The following is an 11,954-nucleotide window of genomic DNA, read 5'->3' on the forward strand; positions in this document are numbered from 1 at the left end:
TAGCATTGCTCGTATTACAAAAATGCTAGACATACAAAGATTTACAAGCTTTTACAAGCACTTTCCATCTAACAACCAATCACAAACCTTTCCCCCCCCTCCTGATTTTCAGGGGGTGGACCGTCCCGCTCACTTGTTAACCAATAAAAACTAACCCACCTGTAAAAGCAGGTAAACTGTTTGTACGTGTAGCATCGCCGCTTGTATTAATAATACAATTTTTCGTTATAGCCAAACAGCTCACTGTAATTAAAATTGCAGTAATTAGGAAAATTGTAGTATTCTCAAGATGCATAGAAAATACTGAGCTTAACGCATATACACAAGTTCCTGCTTTCTCATGGAGTCAAGTTCATATTTGACCGTGGCAACGAAGTGGGCACATCCCACTTGCTTTTTTCTAGTCCAAAGTTGGACCCGGTAGTGGGTGTGAAATGTGAGGTCGATGAGCACATAGATATCTCTCACCTATTTTATGGTCATGCTCAAGCTTCATCCTCCCCAACAACCACCAAGCTCAATCGATGTGTTCTTGCCGTCGTCCCAGTCCTACCACTGCCCTAGTCTTGGTGTTGCCATGGCTCTACTATACGCCGTGCCGGACCTTCTCACTCGCCTTCAACCTCAACTTCTCCGACCCCAGCGCCTTCTCGTCTATCATCACCGCCGGCGACGCATCCATCAGTGCACCCACGCTTGAGCTCACAAAAAATGCACGTCAATTTCCCGACATTCGGAACAGCGTCGGACAGGCGACGTTCGCGCACAAAGTGCAGCTATGGAGCAGCTCCACTGGCGAGATGGCTAGTTTCACCACCAACTTCTCCTTCCAAATTACTCCTGCTCCTGGTGCATACAACATTCCATTTCCCTACGGTGATGGGATGGCCTTCTTCCTCGGGCATTTCCCTACGGCGATCCCGCAGAACAGCTCCGGCCGCAACCTCGGCCTCCTCACGGACTTCACTGCCGGGATAGGTGACGGCCGGATCGTGGCCGTTGAGTTCGACACTTACTCCAATCCGATATATGATGATATCAACGGGAACCATGTCGGCATCGACGTCAACTCCCTCTACTCCATGGCGTCCACGGACACTACAACCTCGCCGGGAAAGAACCTCTCCTCGTCCATTGTTATGGAAGCCACGGTGACGTACCACAATGACACCAAGATTCTGGCCGTTGATCTCCTCATCAGTGATGCCTTGTACCGGGTCAATGCAACCGTTGATCTGAGCAGAATTTTGCCGGAGGAGGTCGCTGTCGGCTTCTCCGCGGCGACTGGCTTATCCGCGGCTGGGCTACAGCAGGTGCTGTCATGGTCATTCAGTTCAACTCTCCCAGATCTTCCAACCAGCAACAGCTACAAAAAGTTGGTAAAAATCCTACTATCTGTACTAGTTCCTGTACTTTTTTTCTTGGTATGTGCGGTTATGGTATGGCGGCGACACAGGAAAATAAGAGCAAATGAGCATGGCCAAGAACAGTTTGTCGACAGAGCTGGCCTCGAGAGAGGTGTAGCTGCCGGCGGCCCCGGGCGGTACACGTACCGCGAGCTGGTTGCCGCGACAAGCAACTTCGCAGAGGAGAAGAAGCTGGACGAGGCGGCTTCGGGGGCGTTTACGGGGGTCACCTCACACTCAAACACGCTGCCGACAGTCGGGCGGTGGCTGTAAAGATGCTGTCGGCAGAGTCATCGGCGCAGGGGCGGAGGGAGTTTGAGGCAGAGGTGAGGATCATCAGCAGACTGAAGCATCGCAACCTTGTGCAGCTGCTGGGCTGGTGCGACAGCCGCAAGGGGCTCCTCCTTGTCTACGAGCTCGTCGCGGAGAGCAGCCTCGACAAGAACCTCTACAGCAAGGACGGCACGTATCTAACATGGCCACAGAGGTACAAGATCATCCTCGGCTTGGGATCTGCACTGCGCTACCTCCACAGAGAGTGGGAGCAGTGCATCGTGCACGGTGACATCAAGCCCAGCAACATCATGCTCGACTCGTCGCTCAACACCAAGCTTGGGGACTTTGGGTTGGCTCGGCTCGTCGACCACGGCACCGGGTTAATGCAGACCACCAAGGCCGTGCTCGGCACCGCCGGCTACATCGACCCGGAGTTCGTCAATCGCGCCGGCCCAGCACCGAGTCTGACGTGTACAGCTTTGGCGTCGTCCTCCTGGAAATCGTCTCAGGCCGGCCGCCGGTGACTGAAACCGCGGGGAAAACCTTCTCGCTACTCAAATGGGTGTGGAGTATGTACAACAGAGACGAGATCCTTGACGCGGCGGACCCGCGGCTGAGGGGTGTCCAGGACGACGAGTGGTGGATGGTGCGGGTGCTCGTTGTGGGCCTCTGGTGCGCGCTTCCGGACCGGAGCGAGCGGCCATCTGTGGCGCAGGCCATGAACGTGCTGCATTCAGAAGAGGCGAGGTAGCCAGAGCTCTCGCCGTACATGTACATGGCTGTACGGCCAGATCCAGCATCGTCGGCTGGGCACGGCGATTTCTCCATCGACGACCCTGGCCTCGGCCCCGACTGCGGTTTCGTTCGCTCTTCTTGGAGCAACACCGGGGACAGGACACCATTCTTTCCCCAGGCTCCTCGTCGACTGCGTCGGTTCGACATTCCAGGTTTCCAACAATTTACTCCCTCCGTTCGGAATTACTTGTCGCAGAAATGGATGTATCTAGACATATTTTAGTTCTAGATACATCCATATCCGAGACAACTAATTTCGGACGGAGGGAGTAGTTATTTGTGATGAGTCACCAATTTTTCTTGTTATTCGTCGGCGATTCACTAATTTTCTTGTTACAGGTTGCTATTGACAGCAGTAATTATGTTAAGAAACCAGCTGAGTAAGCCGCACATTTGCGCTGCTAGACATACTATGCATCTGTCATATTTGGCATATAATTCATTAATTATTTGGCCATGTTTTACGCCATTAATCATATATTTTTCTTGCTTTTTTAGGCTAGCCATAGTGGGGGTAACTTAGGTAGTAACTTAACATATCCCAAGATAATTTTGTTTATGTGGCAAGTATTTAATGAGGAGAGAGGTGCTTGGAGTAACATAATATGTTACTGTAACATAGCGCTTCCCGAGGCAAAATGAATCTATAAGGCAATAAATGAAACAAACTATGACACTACTACTAAGATACTTTGCAGTATGGGGGTAGTAACTTAGGGGGTGTTTGTTTACATGGAGTTTTTTGTGTAGGGACTAGAAAAAGTTCCTCTTAGAGACTTTTTTACCAAACGAGAGGGACTTTTTAGGGACTAAACTAGGCATTTGGGATTTAATGAAGAGGACTATCAAGGAGAGTCTTTTTGGGACTTTTCCAACAATGCCCCTCCATGCACCCATTGGTCCGCCACCCCATGGTGTTGTTTGATTGTTATTTTTTTATATACTAGGGGCAACATGGTCATTTAATAATCTCTAGTAAGGGACTAGAGACTTTTTAGTCTCTGGAAACAAACATGGAGGGACTTTTTAGGGACTAGGGACTTTTTAGTTGGGACTAGAAAAAGTCCTAGGACTAGAGAACCAAACACCATCTTAAACTAGTGTCATGCATATGGCACTAGTCTAAATTACTCCCCACTATGACCAGCCTTACCATTGACACTATACAATTCAAAATAAGCATAGGAAATTATTGTAGTGCAAATTTATGTCATCAAAGGCATCATAGTATTTTGTAAACCATTTTGTTTAGTCTATTAATTATATTATTAGGGAGGACTTTTGGAACGGAACACAAGCCATGCAATATTTAGAGATGGATCGGCCATATACCACCGTACATTGTCATATTAACCGTGAATTTTCTTTTCAACTACTCATCTCTAATGTGTATCTTTTCATTAAGAGTTCATTACACTTTTGATACATAAACTTGCATCCGATATACATATCCATGAAAGATATGAAGCGTTCCTACTCCATCGAGGGAGCCGCGTGGTAGTTTATATTGATGCGTGGCCGAAGCCTGGCTTGACGTACAAGGTTATGACAGAAAGAGTTTGGGTAGAATACAAGAGAAGGAAGGAGGTTGAGATTACAACTCTATATTCTAACACCCTCCCTTAATCTCAACTAACCTAAGTTAAGATTACTCTTGAATTCTTCAAATGGTCTTGCTGGTAGTGCTTTTGCAAAACCGTCAGCCACTTGATCCTTAGAAGGAATAAATCGAATCTCAAGTTTCCTTGCCGCAACCCTTTCTCGTACAAAGTGAAAATCAATTTCTATGTGCTTTGTCCTGGCATGGAACACTGGATTTGCAGACAGATATGTTGCTCCCAAATTATCACACCATAAACATGAGATACGATTCTTCTTGATTCCCAATTCCTCAAGAAGTGATTCAACCCAAATGATCTCAGCAGTTACATTAGCCAAAGACTTGTATTCAGCTTCTGTACTTGAGCGTGACACAGTAGCTTGCTTTCTAGCACTCCAGGAGATAAGATTAGATCCAAAGAACACTGCAAAACCTCCAGTTGATCTTCTGTCATCACTACATCCTGCCCAGTCAGCATCAGAGAATGCACTCACAAGAGAAGAATTAGACCGTTTGAAATGAAGTCCTATTCCCATAGTATGTTTCACATATCTCACAATCCTCTTGACAGCTGACCAATATGCAGAAGTAGGTGCATGAAGATATTGACAAACCTTGTTGACAGCAAATGAGATATCTGGACGTGTGAGAGTTAAATATTGTAGTGCTCCCACAGTACTCCTATACCTTGTACTCTCCTCCTCTTGAAGTGGCTCACCCTCATATGCTGAGAGACTTTCTGAGGAGGATAAAGGTGTAGACATTGGCTTGCAATTTTTCATCCCCATGCGAGACAGAAGCTCAAGAATATATTTTTCCTGATTTAACACAATACCATCTTGAGTTTTCTTGACTTCAATACCCAAGAAGAAATGCAAATCACCTAGGTCCTTCAAGGCAAACTCTGAGCTCAAATCATGCAAAAGAGCATTAGTAGCATTTTGTGAAGAACTTGCAACTATGATATCATCAACATATATAAGCACAAAAATGACTACTCCTGCCTTGTTATAAATAAACAAGGATGTGTCAGCCTTGGAAGCAACAAAGCCAAGATATTTTAACTGTGAGCTCAATCTGGAATACCATGCTCTGGGTGCTTGCTTTAGACCATAGAGTGCTTTATCAAGCTTGCAGACATACTGTGGCAATTTCTTACTCTCATACCCAGGTGGTTGTCTCATAAACACTTCCTCTTCCAGAACACCGTGCAAAAACGCATTCTGTACATCTAGCTGCCTTAAACTCCATCCTATGGATACAGCAATGGCTAACACAAGTCTGATAGTTGCAGCTTTCACAACGGGACTAAAGGTGTCCTCATAGTCAATGCCATAACGTTGCTTAAAGCCCTTTGCAACTAGACGTGCCTTATATCTGTCAATGGAGCCATCTGCCTTCTTCTTAATTCTATACACCCATTTGCAATCAATAATATTTTTACCTCTCTGATTTGGTACAAGATGCCAAGTCTTATTCCTCATGAGCGCAGAATACTCCTCATCCATTGCCTTTTTTCATTTAGGATCATCAAGTGCATTCTTCAACGATGTTGGTTCTCCTGAAATACATAACATTCCATATGGTATAGTTCCATCTTTCCTAATTTTAGGATTCCGTATACCTTTCTGTAGCCGGGTCATAACACGTGAAGAAACCTCTCGCTGCACCGCTGGTATACTTGCCACAGAAGATCCAGGAGAATCTGCTGATGCAGTGAACTGATTTGTCGTCATATGCGCAGGGGATCCTGTGGCTTCTGGTGTGGCTGCCCCTCCTGCAGGCACTGGCGCAGAGGATCCGCCACCCGACCGCGGCTGGAGGCGCGCGTGGTGCGGAGAGGATCTGGTCCCGCCACTGGTCCTGCCTGACGCTGGCGCGCGGGGCGAGGGGGATTCGGCCCCGCTGCTGGTCCCGCCTGAAGCTGACGCGGCAGCACGGGAGTGGTCCGCCCTGGATCCAGGACTGGATCCATCAGGGGCTTGATCCGAGGCGGATGCGGTCGCGTGATCCGAGATCTGCGCGCGTGCAGGGGTGGTAGGCGCCGCCAGATCTTCTTCGTCGTCTGTGCCAGCTTCGTCTCCTTCCTCAGCATGAAATATAGGATCAAAACCAGCCATATTTTCGAGATCTTGGTCATTTTGAGCACCGTTTTCTCCAGGGACCTGCACAGGCATAAGAGAAAGACCAGTACCAGCAGGAATATCATCACATTGGTTAGTACAATTGTTGTCGCCCCCATGATCAAAAGACCGAAGATGTGAAGGAAGAAGAAGAATTTCTTTGCGGAGAAGTGCACCAACATTAGGATGAAGGGATGCAAAGGGAAACATGGACTCATCAAATACAACATCTCTGGATATATACACCCGACCAGTAGGAACATCAAGGCACTTGACCCCTTTATGCATGGGGCTATAGCCTAAAAAGACACACCGTTTTGAGCGGAAAGCGAGTTTGCGTGTGTTGTAAGGCCTAAGATTGGGCCAACAGGCACAACCAAAAATACGAAGAGATGTATAGTTGGGTGTGACACCAAAAAGTCGTGTAATGGGTGTTTCAAATTTGATAACTTTACTTGGAAGCAAGTTGATGAGATATGTAGCAGTTAAGAATGCTTCATCCCAAAATTTAAGCGGCATGGAAGCATTTGCTAACAAGGCAAGCCCCATATCAACTATGTGACGGTGCTTTCTTTCAGTGGACCCATTTTGTTGGTGAGCATGAGGACAAGATACATGGTGTGATATGCCAAGCTTTTGAAAGAAAGAATTTAGTTTTTCATACTCACGACCCCAGTCACTTTGCATAGCAATGATTTTAGAGTTCAGTTTGCGTTCAACAAAATTTTGGAAATTGAGGAAAACTTGGAATACATCAGATCGCTTTTTGAACAGATAAATCCAAGTAAATTTACTATAGTCATCAATAAAACTTACATAATAGGAAAATCTACCAACTGAAATAGGAGCTGGCCCCCATACATCTGAAAAGATAAGTTGTAAAGGGGCAGTAGACACACTAGTAGAAATTGGGTAAGGTAATTGATGACTCTTTGCTTGTTGACACGGATCACAAACTGACTCACTACTAGGCTCATAAGAGAGTTTATTTTTGCTAAGAACATATCTAACTATGACTGAAGATGGATGACCTAAACGACTATGCCACCTTGATGTAGATAGCTTGGTGACAATATTTGCTTGTTTATTGGACCATGAAGATGATGATGATGATGATGATGATGATATGAGTGGGTAGAGTCCTCCCACGCACCGTCCTCTAAGAATGACTCTTCTTGTTTTCAAGTCCTTAACCAAGAAAAAATAAGGATAGAATTCAATAAGAACATTGTTATCAAGAGTGAATCGATGAACGGAAACAAGATTTTTAGAGGTTTGAGAAACATGCAAGACATTGGTCAAGTGTAAATTTTTCACGGGGGTTTTAACAATTGAACTGCCAATGTGTGTGATATCCATACCAGAACCGCTTGCCGTGCGAATTTGGTCGCCTCCATTGTACTTCTCCCGCATCGTCAACTTGTCAAGTTCACCTGTGATGTGGTTTGTTGCTGCACTGTCGGCGTACCAGTTGGTGTCCACGCCATAGGAGACTGCATGCGCTTGCTTTTCTTCCTAGTCGTTTTCTTCATAACGCCACCAGCAAACTCGTGCACCTCCTGAATGGTGTCTGTAGCATATCTGACATTCTGGATAGTCATGCTGTTGCTCACGAGCCTGCTGTTGCTGTTGCTGTCGAGGACGGCCTCTGAATCCGCCGCCTCCATTGGAGGAAGACGACTGTCGGTCACCGCGGTCACCACGATCACCACGGCCACGGCCTCTTCCTCCACGCCCGCGAGATCTGCCACGGGACTGGCCACGGCCTCTGTAGACCGCATTAGCGGATGAATAGAACCCGCCTGAAGATGAGTCGCCTAGCATCTCCATCCTTTGATCAAAGGCAGCAATCTGGGCAAAAAGATCGTCGGCTGTGATGATGTTTTTGACAGCGCCGATCGCCGTCACCACGGGGTCGTAGTCGCGGTCCAGTCCGGCCAGAATATAGTCCACCATCTCCGGATCAGATACGGGACGACCTGCAGCAGCTAGTTCATCCCCAAGACTTTTCATCTTCGCCATATACGCCGAGCTTGACATCGAGCCCTTCTTGGTATTGGTGATGGCGATTCTCAGATTAGTAATCCGAGACTGAGATTGTGAGGCGAAGAGATTTGTCACCGTCGTCCAGAGCTCAAAGGTGGAATCTTTCCCAACAACTTGTGCAAGAATTTCTGGAGACATGGAATTGAGAAGGTATGATAGAACCTGCTGATCTTTGGCGATCCAGGGTCCGTATAGGGGATTCGGCTCTAGGGCCGTGGTCTTGTCTGCCTTCGTGATCTCCACCATCTTGGGTGGAGCGGCATCGGTGTTGTCCAGGAGCCCCGTCACCTGCGCGCCTCGCAGGGCTGGGAGGACCTGCGTCTTCCAGAGGATGAAATTACCTCTTGCGAGCTTCTCAGATGGCGGCGATCCAAGGTTGAGGGAGACGCCGGCGGAGGAAGCCATGGAGACGATGATGTGTGGTTTCTAGGGTTTTGGATTGTGGCTAGATGTATGAGAAGAGGTGGCTCTGATTACCATGAAAGATATGAAGCGTTCCTACTCCATCGAGGGAGCCGCGTGATAGTTTATATTGATGCGTGGCCGAAGCCTGGCTTGACGTACAAAGTTATGACAGAAAGAGTTTGGGTAGAATACAAGAGAAGGAAGGAGGTTGAGATTACAACTCTATATTCTAACTATCCATACAGAAACTTGAAAAATGATACAAATAGGTCCAACAACTTGTATTTTGGTTACGTTTGAGTGCATTTCTATCATCGTTTGTTAACTCTCCGTTAAAAGGTACACGCCAGCTGGCCCGCTCTCTATACCTACGTATGGGTTTCCGTGTGAGTAGCAAAGTATAGAAATAGAAACGTAATAAAAGTTATTGCCCTCACCACCATTTGATTACAAGGTTGTTAGGCCACGGACTTGATCTCTAAGCTAGCTAACAGAAAGGTTGGAATAGGTCTCTTTGGCCTAACTGAATACAACAGCACGCACTTTTTACCCCGCAAAAAAAAAAGCATGCACGCTACATATTACAATGTTTAACAAAGCCCAGCAACATCATGCTCGACTCGTCGCTCAACACCAAGCTCGGAGACTTCGGGTTGGCCCGGCCATCGACCATGGCGCCGGGTCAATGCACACCACCAAGGCCGTGCTCAGCACCATCGGGTACATCGACCCAGAGTTCATCAACATGCACCGGCCTAGCACAAAGTCCGACATGTACAGCTTCGGCGTCCTCCTCCTGAAGATTGCCTCCGGCCGACGGCCGGTGATCGAGACCGCGGAAAGGTCCTTCACGCTGCTCAGCTGGGTGTGGGGCCTGTACGGGAGGGACGCCATCGTTGATGCGGCGGACGAGCGGTGGATGGAGTGGGTGCTGGTCGTGGGGCTCTGGTGCGCACAGCCGGACCAGAGCGAGCGGCCGTCCGTGGCACAGGCCATGCACGTCCAAAAGTCCGACGAGGCGAGGCTGCCGGCACTCCCGCTGCACATGTATAGAGCTGGACCGAGTTTGGGTCGTCCGTCCCATACGAGTTTTTCTCGGTCGATAGCTCTGCCTCCGGTTGTGTTCGCTCTTCTTCGGTCCGCACCGGCAACCTCACCCATTCTTCTGAGCCATCCTCGATCATGGGACGTGCATGGCCTGGGCCACAGATGCCCGCTCGCGAGTATCCATAACTATTTGGTCTTTTCTACGAATGTAAGTCGACATGCGGCCATTTCCTGCATCGTTTGTCTTTATTGAAATTTAATGATATGAATGTGTTCGTGTACTGAAATGTTGTATGTCTGAATATCTCTACTCCTAATGGACGAGTTGGTTGAATAGTCCCACCACTTTCGTCTGGTTTTTTTTCGTCCGGTTTATTTTCGTCTCACCTCCCACCACCACTCATACGTTAATTTTTTCTTCTTCACACTTAAAACAGAATCGTGTCTGATACTTCTTCCATTTATTCATGCTTGCTTTGGCAGGTGTCGATTCAATTAATCATGTAAATATTTGGTAATTAAGAATTCATAAATAATACCATATACAGGAGATCACTTTCCAAACAAATCACCTCCCTCTCCGATTTATTTCTCTCATTGATCTCCTTCCATCCTAATAAAGCACGCATTACATTCCTAATTAAGAAAGAAAATAAAAAAGAACCTCCACCTGCACGACCCCTCCCACGCCTTCAGTGCGCCGCCACCCGCCACCACGTTGCTGCGTGCCACCCCCACCTCCAGTGCGCCGCCTCCAGTGCCCCGCCACCCACCGCCACGCTGCTGCGTGCCGCCGGGCGCGGCGGCGGCGATCTCCGGCCAGATCCGGCTGAGGAGGCAAGTAGGGGTCGGATCCTGTTCTGGGGACGGTGTGGAGACGATCTAGGAGGCACGGGAGGAGGTCCAACGACGGGGTTTTGAACTCCAAGTTCATGGCGGCGGCGTTCCTCGCCGGTTCCGAGCGAGCGAGCTCCGACAGATTCTGCGTCTTGCGGTGATGATCGTGTTATCTCTGCAGCGGCAGCGGCGACACACAGCTGGCGCCGCGCTCCGTAGGTCAGCTTCTCTCATCCCTCACCCTGGGATACCCTGATCTCTCTCTCTCTCTCTCTCTGTGTGTGTCGATTCAATTAATCATGTAAATATTTGGTAATTAAGAATTCATAAATAATACCATATACAGGAGATCACTTTCCAAACAAATCACCTCCCTCTCCGATTTATTTCTCTCATTGATCTCCTTCCATCCTAATAAAGCACGCATTACATTCCTAATTAAGAAAGAAAATAAAAAAGAACCTCCACCTGCACGACCCCTCCCACGCCTCCAGTGCGCCGCCACCCGCCACCACGTTGCTGCGTGCCACCCCCACCTCCAGTGCGCCGCCTCCAGTGCCCCGCCACCCACCGCCACGCTGCTGCGTGCCGCCGGGCGCGGCGGCGGCGATCTCCGGCCAGATCCGGCTGAGGAGGCAAGTAGGGGTCGGATCCTGTTCTGGGGACGGTGTGGAGACGATCTAGGAGGCACGGGAGGAGGTCCAACGACGGGGTTTTGAACTCCAAGTTCATGGCGGCGGCGTTCCTCGCCGTTTCCGAGCGAGCGAGCTCCGACAGATTCTGCGTCTTGCGGCGATGATCGTGTTATCTCTGCAGCGGCAGCGGCGACACACAGCTGGCGCCGCGCTCCGTAGGTCAGCTTCTCTCATCCCTCACCCTGGGATACCCTGATCTCTCTCTCTCTCTCTCTCTCTGTGTCGATTCAATTAATCATGTAAATATTTGGTAATTAAGAATTCATAAATAATACCATATACAGGAGATCACTTTCCAAACAAATCACCTCCCTCTCCGATTTATTTCTCTCATTGATCTCCTTCCATCCTAATAAAGCACGCATTACATTCCTAATTAAGAAAGAAAATAAAAAAGAACCTCCACCTGCACGACCCCTCCCACGCCTCCAGTGCGCCGCCACCCGCCACCACGTTGCTGCGTGCCACCCCCACCTCCAGTGCGCCGCCTCCAGTGCCCCGCCACCCACCGCCACGCTGCTGCGTGCCGCCGGGCGCGGCGGCGGCGATCTCCGGCCAGATCCGGCTGAGGAGGCAAGTAGGGGTCGGATCCTGTTCTGGGGACGGTGTGGAGACGATCTAGGAGGCACGGGAGGAGGTCCAACGACGGGGTTTTGAACTCCAAGTTCATGGCGGCGGCGTTCCTCGCCGGTTCCGAGCGAGCGAGCTCCGACAGATTCTGCGT

At 48.9% G+C, this 11,954-nt stretch overlaps 1 pseudogene; it reads left to right on the top strand.

Annotated features, from left to right (window-relative positions):
- Positions 1–524: 524 nt before the first annotated feature.
- On the top strand, positions 525–9,884 carry LOC119333966 (annotated as a pseudogene).
- Positions 9,885–11,954: the final 2,070 nt, after the last annotated feature.

This window comes from Triticum dicoccoides, chromosome 7A (assembly GCF_002162155.2).
Source record: "Triticum dicoccoides isolate Atlit2015 ecotype Zavitan chromosome 7A, WEW_v2.0, whole genome shotgun sequence".
NCBI classification, from domain to species: Eukaryota; Viridiplantae; Streptophyta; class Magnoliopsida; order Poales; family Poaceae; genus Triticum; species Triticum dicoccoides.